Below are 17,631 nucleotides of genomic sequence, written 5' to 3' on the forward strand. Positions count from 1 at the left end.
AAAGGACCAGCACATCTCACTGCAGGCTACCGCCCTGGTCTGTCTCCTCCACCCCGCCCAAGCTTTTGGTTTGTCTGTGGCCACCCTCTACTTTCATGGGCCTCTCCCCTAGGTCTTATTACATGATTGACCCGTGCAGGGACTGATCGGTGTAAATTCAAATACTCAACAAAGTGCCTGAGGGAGGTTTTCGCCCACAGTACTACATAATTGCTGCACTTAATTAATTACCAAGTGCTTAAACTGAATCTAAGGACTCAGGCTACCAGATTACAGCATTTACTCATTTACCAATGATACAGGACTGCTGACTTTAAATATAAAAGGATTCAGAGACATCTGAGCACCAGACATATGGACATATCCCTGAAAATGTATAGCAAACTACTAATAGGCCTAATATTTCCTTAATTAGAGCCATAGTTTCCTTTTGCTCTTGCAAAAAAGAAAAAATACCACAAACTTGTTTTCAAATAACACAAATTCATTTTCAACACAAATGCATTCATTCTGGAGGCTAGCAGTCAAAATGAATCTTATGGGGTGTAAGGTCTTGGTAGGGCTGGTTCTTTCTGGAGGCTCTATGGGAGATTTAATGTCTTATCTTCCAGCTTCCAGAGTCTACCTGCATTCTTTGGGGCCCCACCCCTCCTTCCCTCTTCAAACACTTCATCACAACCATGCTTCTAGAAACCACCTCCTTCTTTGAACATCTTGAATTTACACTGATCAGTTTTTGCACAGCTTTTATAAGGACCCTTGTGATTACAATAGGCCCACCTGGATAACACAGGGTGATCTCCTTTCAAGTTTCTTGACTTCATTACATGAGAAAAATCTCTCCTACCCTATGAAGTGGCATGTTTACAGGTATAGGAATTAAGACATAAGTATCTTTGGGGAGGAGGAGGGACATTATTTAGTCTACCGCAGGAAGATATCCCTGACTTTTAGCTTAGTGCATGGCCAAATAAAATAAAGATGACCATTCCAATCTCTCTTTAAATTAGGTGTGACTATGTGGCTAAGTTTTGGTAATGAGATATAAGATGAAGTGCCCTGAGAAAATTTCAGGAAGTGCATCTCAAAGAAAGTGGTATGCCTTGTGCCTGCCTCCATCCTGGTGCCTGGAATGCAGATGTAATGGCTAGAATTCTAGCAGCTATCTTGGCTCGCAGAGTTAACCTTGACAGTGAAAGCCATAATGGAAAAAACAGATAGACAGAAGAAACTTGGCTTTCTTTTGGGACAGCAAAACAAGTTTGAACTGACTTCTAAATTTCTAGAATGTGAGAGGGAAATATATTTGTCTTATTCAAACTATGATTATTTGAAATGTTCTGTTACTTATAAACACATTTAATGCTAACTAACACATATTTTCACATAACATAGATTAGCATTACACTTTCATCTTTTAAAACATCTTTATCATTGGCCCTGTTAGAAAATATTTTTCATAAGTAGAGGGACTATCATAATGATAGTTAATGTGCTTATAAGCAAGGAGCCAAGGGAAATCTCTAGATAAAGTGAGGTTTAAGAAGATGAAATATACATTTATATAATTGGTTTATTTCCTTATCACTGTACCAAGTAAAGCAAAATCCTAATACATTTATAACTTTAAAATATTTCTCTAAAGGCTAGCACCAAATATCGACCAAAGCAAATGCCAATTTAAGAAAATTCCTCTAGTAGTCTCTGCATAGTTCTGTCTCCTGGCTGAGAGCCAGCTATGTCATTTTTTAAATCCGTGAGCTTAAAAACAAAGCCATAATTTAAAATTTAAAAAGGAAAAGTGCACCAAAAATGATACGTATTTTTATCTTTCCTTTGCCTGCCAGGATGTTGAACTACCTCTATCTTTTTACACTTAGTGTATGAGTTCATAAAAAGAAAAATTCTCTATTTGTTTGTCCACTTAATACACAAGCATTCCCAAATAGAATTTCTCAAGCCAGTCATTTCTAGATTGAAATATAAATACACACACACACACATATATATATATATATATATATATATATATATATATATATACAAGCACATGTTATTTCACTAAAATATGTATTGTTTCCAAATTAGATCCCAAGGCATAATGAAATTCTTTATGTTTATCCAGTTTCTACTCATTCAAAAGCATCACTGAAGAGGTATAACAGCTAGTTACCATTTTCTTATTAATATTTAATTTGTATATCTGTATGTAATGCACATAATATATGAAATATATGCATAGTTATGTTTGTGAAAGATGTACTTTTGCTTTTCTATAAATTAACTCTTCAAATATTAAATATACAGGTGAATAAAATTTTAAAGGCAAATAATACAGAAGATGATACTAAAGAAAAGTGTAATAAAATATTATTGTTACCTACTGAAGTAAACTTAGAGTCAAAAGGACCAAAAGCAGAAGAATAAAACCATTATATGTTACACACCAACTTGCATAGCCCCTAACATTGACTATTTTGCTTACATAGATTATATAAGAGGAGAAAGTGTAGCAAATGAATAATGTGGAGCATTTATGACAGATTTAAATTCATAATGAAATGATGCTCAGAAAGTTTATCTGCAAGGTGATTATCCCAAACTCAGAGCATAGTTTTGTTTTATCCTAACATTATATCATTAAAAAGTTGAACAAATTTTACAATGAATAAGTATATTCTCCCCCACCTAGATTATCTTACTAACATTTGCTATATTTGCTGTATCATATATCAATAATTACATTTCCCCTCTGTGACAGGCTGCTGTTCTATGTCACATCAATTAAATAAAGCTTACAGTATTACACTAATTTACATTAAGTTGTTGAACCTTCTCCAAGGTTTGCATTTGTGTAACAGAGAACTTGGAAATGAGAGAAAGTAGAAGATGCAGACCATTCATAATATTATCACCAACACAATCAATGCACTGGTAAATACTTAAATTTTTAAACATATTTATCTTGCTTTGCATAGTTCTTATTTTCATATAATAGCAATTGTATTTAGCATTTTCATAAAATTTACATAATTTTCTGTAATTTTAAAGGAGCAACAGCAAATAAATGTATTTGACTATTACTTAATCAATCACTTGTAATATAACATTTAAGTAGATTTTATATCATAAAAATTCTGCAATGAATTACTTGGTGCTTCATTTTCCCTCCTTACCTGTTTTTCCTTAGATTCAGAAGTGGAATTACTGTTTCAGTAGGAAGAAATATATTGATATTTATCCAGTTCATATTATGTATTAAAACACTCCACTTTTATCTGTTAAAAAAATCTACTTTTACATTAAGGATGGTAAATTACAGTGACATCTTCCCTTCAATATTTAGGATTTGCCTCTTTCCCATTCATTTCAGGAAAAAAAAGATATTTCATACTTGTTTACACTGTAGACTCTAATAATCCAAATATATGGTATGCTTTTGAGGTGTATAGAAAAAAAAAATAGCTAGGGATATCCGCTGTTACAGATGAAGATTGAAAGATAGGAAAATGGTCACACTCTGTACTAGAGATCCATTCATTTGTAACAGAGATAGATTAAGTGAACCTGTTCTGAACTCTAGTGCTGTAAGCTCCCATTTGACTTTGAGTTCATGCCCATAAGTTATGCAAGTTATGGGACATAAAATTATTGAAAAATTGAGAGTAATTTATGGCAGCTTTTAAGTTGATGTTACAATGTAAAAGTTGCATAAGAGTGAAAAGGGGAATGAATTAAATAAGATAAGAAAAAATTATTGGGTGAAAAATACAATGAAATAAAAGATTGGGTAGATTCAAGGTTAGAAAAAAAACAGAACTTTAACAATCAAAAGCAGAGAAACATCCATACCTGTCTGAGGTTTCATATTCTAACATCATTGCACTATTATAATCTTTGGTTTGATTCTATAGCAATCTTGTCACTGTAATTAAAAACTGCTAGCACAATGGAGGGAAATTTCCTCAGACTCTTATTAATAAAAACTATTTGGGATCCTGGACACAATCATCTAATTCAAAGGTCAAAAAGCAACTTTTGCAAACCTTTTCAGTGACTACCATCAGAAAAATGCCATTTCACTGTCAAAAACACAGGCTTGATACAGAATACTATATCATAAAACATTACATCAAATCCTGGACACTGCCTGTATATATCTATCCCCAGCCCTAAGATGCATCATTAGAATTCAACCATTACTACCTAACATCTAAATTAATTTTTAAAACATTTTATGAATACATCACATCAATGCGCTGTTAATTCCCTTCTCTATTTGCTACATTTCCTCATTCTTAATGGAAATGCTCAACGATTACTTAATCTCATTATGCTCTTGCTAAGTGAATTAATATGCTTAGGATGTTAAATTGAAGGATTCCTGCTCATCTGTCCGAACTTTATAATTTCACCAGGTTTGACAGATTAATTTCCAAGAAAAAGCCATTAGCACTAGTCTCCTCCCTGCTATTAAACATGACATGTGAAATAAATATAATTGGAAACAGCTGGACAAGACTTTCCAGGGTAATACTTAAGGACTGTGCCTGATGAAACATTAATCTGTAGAATTATGTTGGAATTAGTTTTGCTATACAGTTCAAAGTTCAACTTAACTTTTGGAGACTTGTCACATATCACTAGAATGGAATTTACAGCTATGAAAAAAAAAATGGCAGCTCGCCACTGATCTTAGCCAAACAGACCGAAAATGGAGACTAGAAACTTAGAAGTGATGAAAATAAAAATAAAAATATATTTAATACACTTTCATTATAAGAGCCTTTTTCCTACAAATCATGGTCATTTTTCTAAAAATCAGTCACATTTTAGTTTTTATATTTGGAAATTGCTGAGCACACTAGCATAAGTTTAAGAAATATTACAATTTCATTTCCTAATATTTAAAACTATTACAAGCCAACCTGATAAAAGGAAGCACCGAATTATTGAATCTTAGGGTTGCATACTGGAATGTTTACAGATAAATTGATATATCTAAGATTTTCTTAATAATCCAGCATAGTGGGGGATTGAGAGGAGTAGAGAAAGTCAAATGAGTCATGTGTTGATAATTATAGAAACCAGAGAATAAGTACATGAGAGTTTCATATTCTTTTCTCTACCTCATATACTCATTATTTATAAAATAGCTGTGTTTGTTTTCATGGCACAACTCTAGAGCATGTATTTCAACAACCTCTAGTAACAACATATGTAAACATATGTGTGAGAGAGAAACTAGGAAAGAATAAAAAATACTAAAAGTACTGTTTCCTAATAGACAAGAATGCAACTCACTCCACATACTGGTTAGTTTATTGACTAACTAGAAGTTGTTGAGCACGTATTATATGACAATGACCAAGGACATAAGTGCTGAGGACACCAAAAAAACAAACAAAACAAAATCACCCCCACCTTGTGAGGTGAACAGATATTCAAATAAACAACTACGGCCCATACAGTAGGCCAGATATGAATACCATGGAGAAAAGCGAAGAACAACCCAATAATTCACAGTAAGATCATAGTAAATTCATGACAGAGCAGGGACTAGAACACGTGATTTCTTATTTCTGGTTTAAAGTTGTCTTAAGGATTTAGGGAACACAACTATAAAAAATATAGGAACCGTTACAGAAAATACAAGAAAAAATTGTGGGAAATATGAAAATATAGACATTTATTAGACAGCAACTCAGGGGCCACATCGATTCTTATCTTCACAAAATTTTCTACATTTGTTTCCATTTCTTTCTGCAAACCAGCTTCTCCACTCACTTATGTGCCTTTATTTGAACTCTATCACAGCTCTCCTGAGAGAAAAATCTGCATAATTCTAATCCCCTATCCTATACTTCATGAACTTCATCTCTACCTGATTCCAAATTCCTTGGAGAACAATTTTGAGTCTTATTGGCTTCAAGTAACCACAAATAAATTGATATGGGACAGGAAGAGGAGGTCATTGGAGCTAGGCCCTTGTAGGCTGTGAATGAGGTGTGGCATCTCAGAAATGCATTTTGTTATGGTAACTGTCTCCAGGTAAAGGTCTGCTTTCATTACTTTCTCAATAACTGTATTATGGACATTAATACAACCCTAACATAAAGCACTCTGAAACTGCTTAAGAGGAAAGATCTCTGGTAAACTTAAGTCATACCATTTTAAAATAAGGTTGTCCTTTGGGAAAAAAAATTAAATGACAAAATACCATAAATTAAGAAAGATATCATGTCCATTGCTTTTCCAAAAGAGGTTGATTAATAATTTTTGAAAGGTTGCCCAGAACAAAAACAGCACAAAGAATAGGAGAAAGTTTTGGTCATTTTAACATTTTCCCAACCCTGATTTCTTAGTAGTCATAAAGTAGAAATTAATTATATACAAATATAAATATTATGGGTTCATGATACTTATAATTCATGAACCTATAGAATTATATGATATTGAATTTAGAAAAGAAAATGATTTTGAATGCAGGAAAATATAACTGATTTTTGCCTAAATCATGCATTGATTTAAACAAAATAGAGCATGTGAGCAAGTATGGTAAAAAAAAAAAAAAAAAAAAAAAAGTATTTAAAATTATGTGTACTTTATTCTCTTTGCCAGGAGCAGTTTGGTTGACTCTTATCTAATACTTCATAATAGAAAACTATTCCAAAATACTTGCAGCAATAATGAGTCCCCAGAAGGTATTACATGTGCAAAAACTAATCTCAGACTAGCAGGGAGGGAATTAGGAAGAATTTCATGCTGGCGAAGAGATAACCCTGAAATATCTTCTTGCCCATAGAATATGGAAATTAAATGAAATTGCCCATAATTGTATCATTTATTTCTATTTTCTCATTCTCTTGTTCTAGCAATTAGGAGTAATTATAAGATAACAAATCAAAACAAATTGAGTCAGAAAAAGACAACAAAAAATAAGAACACCAATGAAATATTTGAGATAAAGAAAATGGAACTCGTACATTATTGAAGTAGAGATAAAGTGGCATAAGCACTTTGAAAACCTGTTTTCTGATGCTATATATACATATATACAAAGCCACATATGCATATAACCTATGATCCAGTAATTTCATCTCTAGAAAGGCACACATATGTGAAGCAAGATACCTCAAGAATGTGCATAGCTTTATTCTTAATGGTCCCAAATTTGAAACAACACAAATGTTCATCACAATAGAATAGATAAATGAATTAATACAAAATGATTAGAAATGGATTGAGAATAAGCAACCTATTTCTAAATTTAAAAAAATTATCACAAATATAATTTTCAGCAAAAATAGCCAGACACAAAACGATATACTAGTATATTGTATGATACCTATTATGTGAAGTTGAGAATAGTTAAAAGTAAGCAATAGTGAAGGAAATTGCAGTATTGTTTACCTTTAGGTGCCAATTCTACAGGTCTAAACATTTATAAAAATTTATCTAGCTCTATACATAACATTCGAGAACTTCACTGTAATTATGCTATCCTTAATAAGAAAAATAATTTAAGAAAGCATGGAATCCATAACTGCATCAGTAGTGAAAAAAGCCATAGCAGTATAGAAATGCAGAATTAATATTGCAGAAAATCTAATCCATAGGGTCAAATCTTCCACAACCCAGAGGGGAATAAAAATGAAGAAACAAGTGATCTGTGAGAAGATATGAGTATGAAAGACATATAATGGTGATGCAATCTATATTTATATTTATATTTTTGAAATAAGAATATAAATAGAACTGAAAAATAGTCAAATATATAAAAAATGAAATCCTGACTACAGTGAAAATGTGAATGTTCCAGTTAAAAGCATTCATTGTGTGGTAGGCAAAACTGACAAAATACAAAATCTCGAGAGAGAGAGTTGGGTGAAGTAATACATTTTAAGGATAAATTAAGGATCCTACAAGTTTCTGCTCATCAGCATGACTCAACAGATGTCTACCTTCACCCATGCTCTTCCTTGAAAACTTGGCAGAACAAGAAGACACTTACTAAGGTCAAAAATCAAACTGGTGCCAGACTTCTCCATATATATTGTAATATTAGATGCCAGAGATGGAATAATAGCTAGAGATAATTGACAGAGAGTTTGACTCCAGAATTCCATTCTCAGCACAATTGACATTCACTTAATAAAGCAACATAAAGATAGACATATAAAGAAAGCCTTGGCTGCTGTGGCTCAGTTGACTGGGCATTGTCCATGCACCAAAAGGTTGTAGGTTTGATTCCTGGTCAGGGTACATGGCCGGTTTTCAGACTCCATTCCTGGTGTTGGGCATACAGGAAACAGCTGATCCATGTTCCCCTCTCACACCAATATTTTTCTCTATCTTCTTCTTCCTTCCTCTCTCTCTAAAAATCTATATTTTTTTAAAGGAAATATACAGCCTGGCTCGTGTGGCTCAATAACTGAGCATTGACCTATGAACCAGGAGTTCTTGGCCTGATTCCAGTCAGAGCACATGATTAGATTAATTAATAAAAATTAAAATTAAAAAAAAGGTTATTTGGATGTAAAGGGGAAATAGACCTAATATTTTTTTTCTAGATATATTACATATGTTGTGTCATACCTCCTCATAACACTGTTCTTATATATGAATAATTACCCCTATTTTTAGGAATTAGAGCTTCAAATATATTTTAATTGGCTTAGTACAGTCATTGGTTTTTAAATCTAGGTCTAATGCAGTCTTTAAAGTTATCCCACTTACTCCCTTGCAATCTTTCAAACAGTTTTAGCCTTAGAAAAAAATGGAATTGAAATGAACAATGAAGTGAAAATTTAGCAAGCAATATAACTTACATTATTTAAAGATAAATAAGGAGAAAAGTTTAATATCTTGCTGAAAAACTTCTCAGTAACTATGAAAGTGAATTCATTACATAAACTACAAAAAAGAAATCAAGTGAAATGTAATACTTAGCAATTATAAACACCTTATTTATCCCAGAATCCTTATTAACCTATGTAAAAGAAGAATAAAATCTTCACACAGTGGAAATACTAAGAGACTACATACATATACCTGCAGTAACTTGATGCTAACTACTCAGAATTAGGCCATCATTCAAGGATTAAGGACACAGCCAGTGCTGCACACCACTCTCCTCACTCCAGACACCAGACACAATCTTGAGCGTTCCCATGCTACCCACACTTCTGATCACCTGGCTAAACATCTGCAGATTTCCATTACCCCTCAGGTTCAATAAGTTGCTAGACTAATTCATAAAATCCAGAAAAGCACTATATTAAAAATTACAGTCTTATTACATCAAAAAAGGATACAAATCAGGGCCAACAAAAAGAAAGAAGAGACACATGGGAATAGTCTGGGAAGTCCACTCTCCCTCCTCACACTCACAGAAAGAAGCTTCCAGTGTCCTATTCCTGTGGAATCATGCTGAATCACCTCACAGCACACTGATGAGTAACAATATGTACAGAGGATCCATTCACCAGAGAAGCTCATGTGGGTGTCAGGGTCCCAAGATTTTATTAGGGTCTCATTATGTAGGCATGATCATTGAATTATTGCCCATGTAATTAAACTCAATCTCCAGCTTTCCTTCCCTCCCAGGAGGTCAGGCTGGATGATGCGGTTCAAAGCCCAAACCCTCTAATTACATGGTTGGTATTTCTGGAGTGGCCAGGCCCTATCCTGACTCACAGGTTAGTATAAATAATCAAGGGGCTATCCACAGTGACTGCATTAGCATAAACTATCAAGAACTACCAAGAACAAAGACAATTCTATCACTTGGGAACTTGCAGAGTTTCAGGGGCTACCTCCCAAAAACTGGAGACAAAATCCAGCCAAAATTTTTAATTGTGCAATAGTATAGAAAGCATTTTACTTTGTGCCCTGAATATATATTGCTGTTGTTATTATTGTTATTAATAATGTTCCTAGGGCACTAATTTGAAAGGGAAAATTAAAAATAGGTCTATGATTTATCTTCTAGCCTCAGGGACAACTGAGAATTTGACATTTATTAAAACTCTCCTTGCACATTAACGCAAGGAGTCATAGAAACATACTAGACATGGATTAATGAGAATTTACGCAAGGTTATTATTTTACAGACCATGCACTTGCACTTCATTGTTGGGTTTATTGAGTAACAAGAACGGATTGATATTATGCTGTACTGGAAAATGGGTGTCAGTCATGTCCATCCAAGGAGGTCATCATACACATCTTCAAAATATAAAAGCTGAAAGGATTTACAGAACGTATAGTTTCCTTCCATTTAGATGGCTCATAGTCACCTTGTCTCATTTCTTGTGACCAGGCTCGTTTAAAAAGTAAAATAAAAATCAAAAAGAAACACATAAGAATCCCAAAACCTCTAATTTGTTGTTCCCATTTATGCAGTGCAGCCTCCTACACATCCTGTTTTAAAGCTAAATAAACTTAGTCCTGGATGAATCCTATGTGACCTGTAAGTTTAAAAGTCAGTTGGAACCCAAGAGCACTGCTTCTACTCAGGTGACTGGGCATTACTAAAATTCTCTGAAACACTGGGAGCTCACATTTTGAAATATATGAAACATTTACAGAAATCTTAGAAAAGCAAATTGAACAGTGCAATAATACTTTTAATGGTGAGAAACCATCTCAAATGGTCTTAAACATAAAAAAAAATATTATCCCAATAAATCAAAAGTCTAGCAGTAATGTGAACTTTAAGTAAAATTCCTTATGGGTTCTGACTCAGTTATCTGATACAAATTCCTCTTTTGTGTGCCTGCTGACTTTGACATGGGTACAGAATAGGTGTAGTTATTCCCAGTATGATTCTCATAAAACCAACCAGAGGAAGAAAAGATCTCTTGCCGAGGCCGGTTTGGCTCAATGGATAGAGCGTCGGCTTGGGGACTGAAAGGTCCTGGGTTCGATTCCGGCAAGGGCATGTACCTTGGTTGCGGGCATATCCCCAGTAGGGGGTGTGCAAGAGGCAGCTGATCAATGACTCTCTCTCATCGATGTTTCTAACTCTCTATCTCTCTCCCTTCCTCTCTGTAAAAAATCAATAAAATATATTTAAAAAAAAAAAAAGATCTCTTGATTAAAAATAGCAAGTGAAATTCATGATACTCTATAAAAGTTTATATGGTACAGCACCCCTTTGACTGTTCAAATTCTATAGGTTACAGCTAACCCTGAACAGTCAATGGAGTTCTGCCCATCCTCCATGTTCATCCTAACTTAACCAAACATTGTTGTATGGGGGATAGAGTTAAGTTTGTTGGATTGGTTTTATTTGTTTCTTTGCTTTAGGGATGGGGGAGAGCATAGATATAATAAAATATACTAGTAGCCCTGTACATGAATCTGTGTGCTAGTAGCTCGCAGGTAGCTCATTGCCATGCTCCTGTAGTTTCCCAAGCCCCACCCTGCCCCCTCCCTCATAGCTTGCTGCCCTTCTCCCTCCTGTAGCTGTCCACTTCCTGCTTGTAGCTCGCTGCCCCACCCTCTTGCTGATCTGTGAACTGGTATTTACAAGGTCAATCATTATGCTTCATAGCATAATGACCATTTGCATATTACATCTTTATTATATAAGGCCTGATGCATGAAAATTCATGCAAGGGTAGGCCTTCCCCTTGCTACCAGCACTGGCTTCCCTTTGGAACCCCGGACCTGGGCTTTCCTCCTTGGGCCACTGGCAGGCACCCAGGCCCTGGGCTGGCTTCCCCCAGCTGCTTGCAGGCACCAGGGACCTGGGCTGGCTTCATATAGAGAGCAAAAGGTCTGCTCATTTACAGGTAGACTCACTAGAGAACATGGCTTGGATTGTGGCCCAATGACTTGGCTCATATTCCAACCATAGATCTCTGGAGACTCTCATTAAGGCAAAGCCTATTCTAAGTTTATTCAAGCTGTTTTGCTGAGGGGGGAGAAAATATAACTACAGAGAATCGAGTTGAGTTCAGAACACTTGGTTTCTTCTTCCAGCTCACAGTCAGCTATCATTCTTTTTCCATAGGAAAGACTAAGTGAGGATTGGAGAGTGTTATTCTACCTCAAATCTCTCTACATGGAAAAATAAATCCAAGAATGTAAAGATTGTTCACCTTCCTCATTGTCAATGATGGTGATTAGCTTGGGTTGATAAGGGCCTATCCTTTTAAACAACTGCACTAGAAAATCTGAATTCTTGATAACAGTGGGTGAGGACAAAACTGATGCCAGGGAGTTCACTGGCTCTGTCCATCACAGACACATTAAGAATATATCATGGCAAAGAATTCCAGAAAACCATTGCAGGCACATATATTTATCCCTGCTTCCTCCCCAAACTTCACCAAAATGGTACCCATACACTTTAAAACAATAAAATTACTAACTCACAAGGAAAAGGAAAATGATAAAAAGAAATAAAAGCACTCTAGTGAAGTTAATAAATATGAACGGAATAATAGTAACCTACAGCTAAGCAATTTCTTGGAGAGAAGCCAGGGTAAATATGCCAATTCATGTCATAAAACTATGGAAAGACCCAGGGATTAAAGGTACCCACCATTTCCAGGGATATGGGGGTAAAACATAAAATAGAAAGATTGGTATAAAGTCTAAAGAGAAGTATTGGAACCATAGATATTATTTTTGAGGTTGTGCAACAATATGATTAACCAATACTCTCCACAGCTGCAGTGTTGATTTCTATGGAAGATGTCCCAAACAGCAGAGAAATAGCTGACAAACAGGATGAGATGCTGTATTGTCAAAGAAGGAATAAGTGAAAGTATGGTTGCTTAAATTTGAGAACATTCCTCCAAACCCTTCAATGCCCTGATAACTACCTTGGGTTGAAGAATGTTGGGAAAACTGACTAGCTTATAGGAAATGTTGAGCATCCCTTTCTGATCACCTTTCAGTAACTGCCAGAAGTCTGCAAGCTAAAATAGATAGAGCTTTCCATGAACATCTCAGTAAACTCTTGGATATAAATAGATAGCTTAAGCCAATAATATTTGAGTAAATCTTCTAACTTTTACGGAAGTTATTCTTCCTTCTTTTCATATTAAAGAAATAATACTACCGTGTTTCCCCGAAAATAAGACCTACTTACAGATTTCCTTCTGAGTGAAATATAAGGCATCCCCCTGAAAATAAGGCCCCCCTAGGCTAAACATGAGAGATTTGGTCCACTGATTCTGAAAGAAATGGAGTCACAAGAAATTCACCAGGAAATTCAGGAATTGGATTGTTATGATGATGTTCCAGAAGATGATGACATGATTGTCATTGAATAAATGAGTAAATTCTTGATCCTGTAGGATTCACAGTTTGTCTGGTTTATGTTGACAACTACCATACTACCGTACCGTATACAGGTAATAAATTTCCTTTATTTTCATTTAACAATAAATGTGTATCATATTCTTCTTCATGGAAAAATAAGACCTAGCACATCTTTGGGAGCAAAAATTAATATAAGACACTGTCTTATTTTCAGGGAAACAGGGTATATGGGTTGAAGTAGAATGGTAAGACAATGATTTAGAGAATGTTCTTTCTCTGAAGCATGAAGTTTAATGGGACATAATTAACATTCTGATGAAATATATGTGGTTAGCTCTGTCAAATTTTGAGAAAATTTAGCATTTTTTCAGTGCTCAAGAGCAATAAGCTACTGATAAATATTATTGAAATAGTGAAGTTGTTTAATGAAAATTATTTGTTTTATTTTGCATTAATTATTTCACAACATCAAAATACATTCCAGGTTTGCTGACTTTTACTGAACATCAGAGGATGTTCTAGGCCAGAAAGCAGTTTTACTTTATTTCATAAAGTCTTTTCTGTGTCCCATTAGAGTCTGTAGATTCATGTTTATAACAGAAGCATCTGTCATTATCCAAACTCTCAGTATTCTAGAAGATCCCTATAATAAGGGATATATATGTGTCTCAAAGCAATAAGGATGAATTAAAGAAAGGACAATGACAATGACAAAATTCTTTAGAGAATGCACATGATGCCTACTATGACACAGGTCTGCTTTGTAAGTAGAAATGAAAAATTTTTTTGTATCTCACTATAAGAGAGGACTATTTATCAATAGGTTTGTTGATACCTTATGAGAAGTAACTCGGATTAATGTGTTTGTTGCAGCTTCATTTTGTCAATGGTTCCACTAGTTCACCATTCTGAATACATGTTTTTGCCACGTAACTTTTCAGTGCCATCCACACTGTCTAGGGGCTCTACTAAGTACTTGCTTGGGAAAATGTGTTATTGGTAAGTGTGATGAGAATAATGACTTGAGAGCATATGTGTGACTATCTTGCTCCTCTGTATTTACCATGAAGATGTACCTGAACTGACCTTCTGGAGGATCATACCATCCCCAGAGATGTGAGCAAGGCCAGGCAAGATCAGAAAGACACCTAGCTGACAAGTAGTTTACAACAGCCATGTGAACAAACCCAGCTGAGATCAGGTAAGATCAAAGAAAATCATCTGAATCCAAGATCATCAGCTGAATAAATGTTATTGTATGCCGCTGAGCTTTTGTGACCATGGAGGGCAGACACGATACGGTAATTTATTTTCATTCATTCATTTTATTTTCTATTGTTTTGTATTACTGTTGTTATCACACCTTTCAGCAATAAAAAAAAAATAAAAAAATAAATAAAAAATAAAATAAAAAACTCGTATAGCTAGCTATCCTGATATAAATTTGCTAATAAACATTGGCCATTCGATGAATCTCCATTTAGTGCTGCTTGAGTGGGTTTTCTGTTACCTACAGCCAAAAATAGTATAAATGATGTAATCTGTGTTTTCATTCTGAAAGCAGTGAGAAAGCACTGAGTGATGGCAACACTTCAAAGTCTCACAAGTATAATAGTCAATACTTTGTCTAGATTTTCTACATGTCTGCTTAACCCAAAAGCAAATTTTCTAATCCTATAGAATAAAAGCCTAATATGCAAATTGACCAAAGGGTGGAAAGACTGGTGGAATGACTGGTGGAACAACCAGTCACTCTGATGTGCGCTGATCACCAGGGGGCAGATGCTCAGCACAGGAGCTGCTCCCAGCCTGCAGGACCCAGGCCAGCCAAGGCAGGTGCCAGCAGGGGCCCCTGGATTGCATGGCCGGTCGCCCCACAGATCATCCCTGATTGCCGGCCAGGCCTAAGGACCCTACCCATACACGAATTCTGTGTATCAGGCCTCTAGTCCTATATAATAAAAGGCTAATATGTAAATCAACTGAAAAGCTGAACTACCAGTCACTATGATGTGCACTGACAACCACAGGGCAGAGGCTCAATGCAGGAGCTGGCCCCTGGTGGCCCACAGGAGGAGCATCGCTCAGCCAGAAGCTGGGATCCTAGCTGACAAGTGCAGCAGAGAGGCTGGAGCGGGCCTAAGCTGGCAGTCAAATATCCCCCAAAGGGTCTCAGACTGCAAGAGGGCACAGGCCAGGCTGAGGGACCCCTGCACCCCCTCCCAGTGCACAAATATCATGCACTGGACCTCTAGTTTGAAATAAGTATCTTATCTTGTTGCTTTCTATTCTGAGCCAAGAATAATCGCATGAAGTTTAGCAACTTAAATAAGGTTATAAACACTGAGATCAATATCCAGTGAGTCATATAGGGCCAGCAGAAACTTCAGTATAACCAACTTACCTTTTAAACATTTGTTATTTGAATTAAAATAAATTTAAACTGAAAAAAAAATATTGGGAAGAAGAAGAAATATATCTTAACAGAGATTTTAAAAAACTATTATCTAGCAAATCAAAAATTAACATCTGTATTGCATCTCTGTCTTTTAAAAAGTAATAAACCAGCCAAAACCGGTTTGGCTCAGTGGATAGAGCATCAGCCTGCAGACTGAAAGGTCCCGGGTTCAATTTTGGTCAAGGGCATGTACCTTGGTTGCAGGCACATCTCCAGGAGGGGGCGTGCAAGAGGCAGCTGATCAATGATTCTCTCTCATCGATGTTTCTAACTCTCTATCCCTCTCTCTTCCTCTCTGAAAAAAAAAAAAATATATCAATAAAATATATTTTAAAAAATAATAAACCAGAAATTATTTCAATTCCCAGGAAAATAATTTGGAAAAAATTTACTTTGAGATAAAATTTATTTCTATGAAATAGTGACTACAAACAAAATGAGGAACAATAGCTTCCAAAACATGCAACTTAAAATTAAATGCATATATATTGTATATATATATATATATATATATATATATATATATATATATATATAATTTATCACTCTAGCAAATATTGTTAATAGTGATAACTCTGGCTAATAAGAGTAACAGATAGTTACAAGGGTTGTGAAAAACAATTTACCAATATGAATTACTAGGCTTAAAAACACTTAGTATTTTTGGCCAAATAAATGATATCCATAGACTGGCTGTGAAATACCACCCCAAAACTTAGTGATATAAAAGGACAATTATTTATCATCCTTTTAATTGGGTAGTTCTGGTAATGCTGGCTCACTTGTCCTTCTCCTCTGTAGGTCATGGGAGCATCTGCTTCTGCAGTTAGCTGCCAATTGGCTAGAACAACAGGGGCAAATGGATTAGGTGTCTGTCATCCATCAGCAGGTGGCTAAATGGACGCTAGTTGGATTCCAAGAATCAGAGCACAAGCTGTGTGCCTTTTGAAACCTAGGTTTGGAACTGGTGCAACTGTCACTTCTGCTGCATTTTATTGCTCAAAGCAAGTCACAAGTTCTGATACAAGTAGGGAGAGATTTGATTTTACTTCTTGATGGAAGAAGCCTCAAAATGACACTGCAAAGGGACATGGGTGTGGGAGGTGTAGAGAATTATGGTGAATGATGCAAACTACCTCATAGATTCCAACTATATATTTTTAAAAATTATCAAATCCATATTTGTAGTACTCAATGCACAAAGATGGTTATAAAGTAAAATTAGGGGGAATAGCATTTTCAAGTCTTGAGGGAAATTATTATATAGGTTATGAAAAGTTTACCTTAGGAGTAATGTACAGATAGTATTAAATATATTAATAAACTAGAAGTGCATGAAAGAAGATTACAGTTAAATCACTTTGGAGAAAAAAAAGTGACTTTGATATCAAATGTGCCTAGTGAATGTTTGAAGACCAAGACTATGTATTTTTAAATTGGTTTATTGTTATTTTTATTTTTATCTTTACTGAACATGTATAGCACCTACATATTAGACATGAAGTGATAAATAACACCCTGTCAACTATTTCTTTTAGAGGATATTTTAAAGATGATACATCTAAAGTAACATCATACTTCAGAGAGGGGAGATTTATGTTTGTTATTTATTTTCCAGTAGAAAGTGACCTATACACTTAGAACACCAAACCCATAACGAGACTGAAGCAACCAGAGGGAACACAGGTGTAGGCATAGTGCATTATGGGTAGAAAGGCAGAGAACTTCAGGAAAGAAGGCCACAACATTCATTGGATACACAAGCAAAACCTCATGACTGTTATCTGGTAAAGAGTTGGTACTTAAAGTTGTCTTGGAGAGTGCACATAAGCAAATATTAAGAAAACTCTGTCACCAGTAAGTAGGGTCTTAAAGCCAAAAGTACCAATTAA

The 17,631-nt window shown here is 35.2% G+C and overlaps 1 protein-coding gene across 1 annotated transcript in view; it reads right to left on the minus strand.

Moving 5' to 3' along the window:
* Positions 1–17,631, minus strand: part of LOC311617529 (uncharacterized protein) — a 438,209-nt gene that overhangs the window by 405,110 nt on the left and 15,468 nt on the right. The gene's annotated exons all lie outside the window — the stretch shown is intronic.

This window comes from Pipistrellus hanaki (genome assembly GCF_964339955.1).
Source record: "Pipistrellus hanaki genome assembly, chromosome: 2".
In the NCBI taxonomy this organism is placed as follows: domain Eukaryota; kingdom Metazoa; phylum Chordata; class Mammalia; order Chiroptera; family Vespertilionidae; genus Pipistrellus; species Pipistrellus hanaki.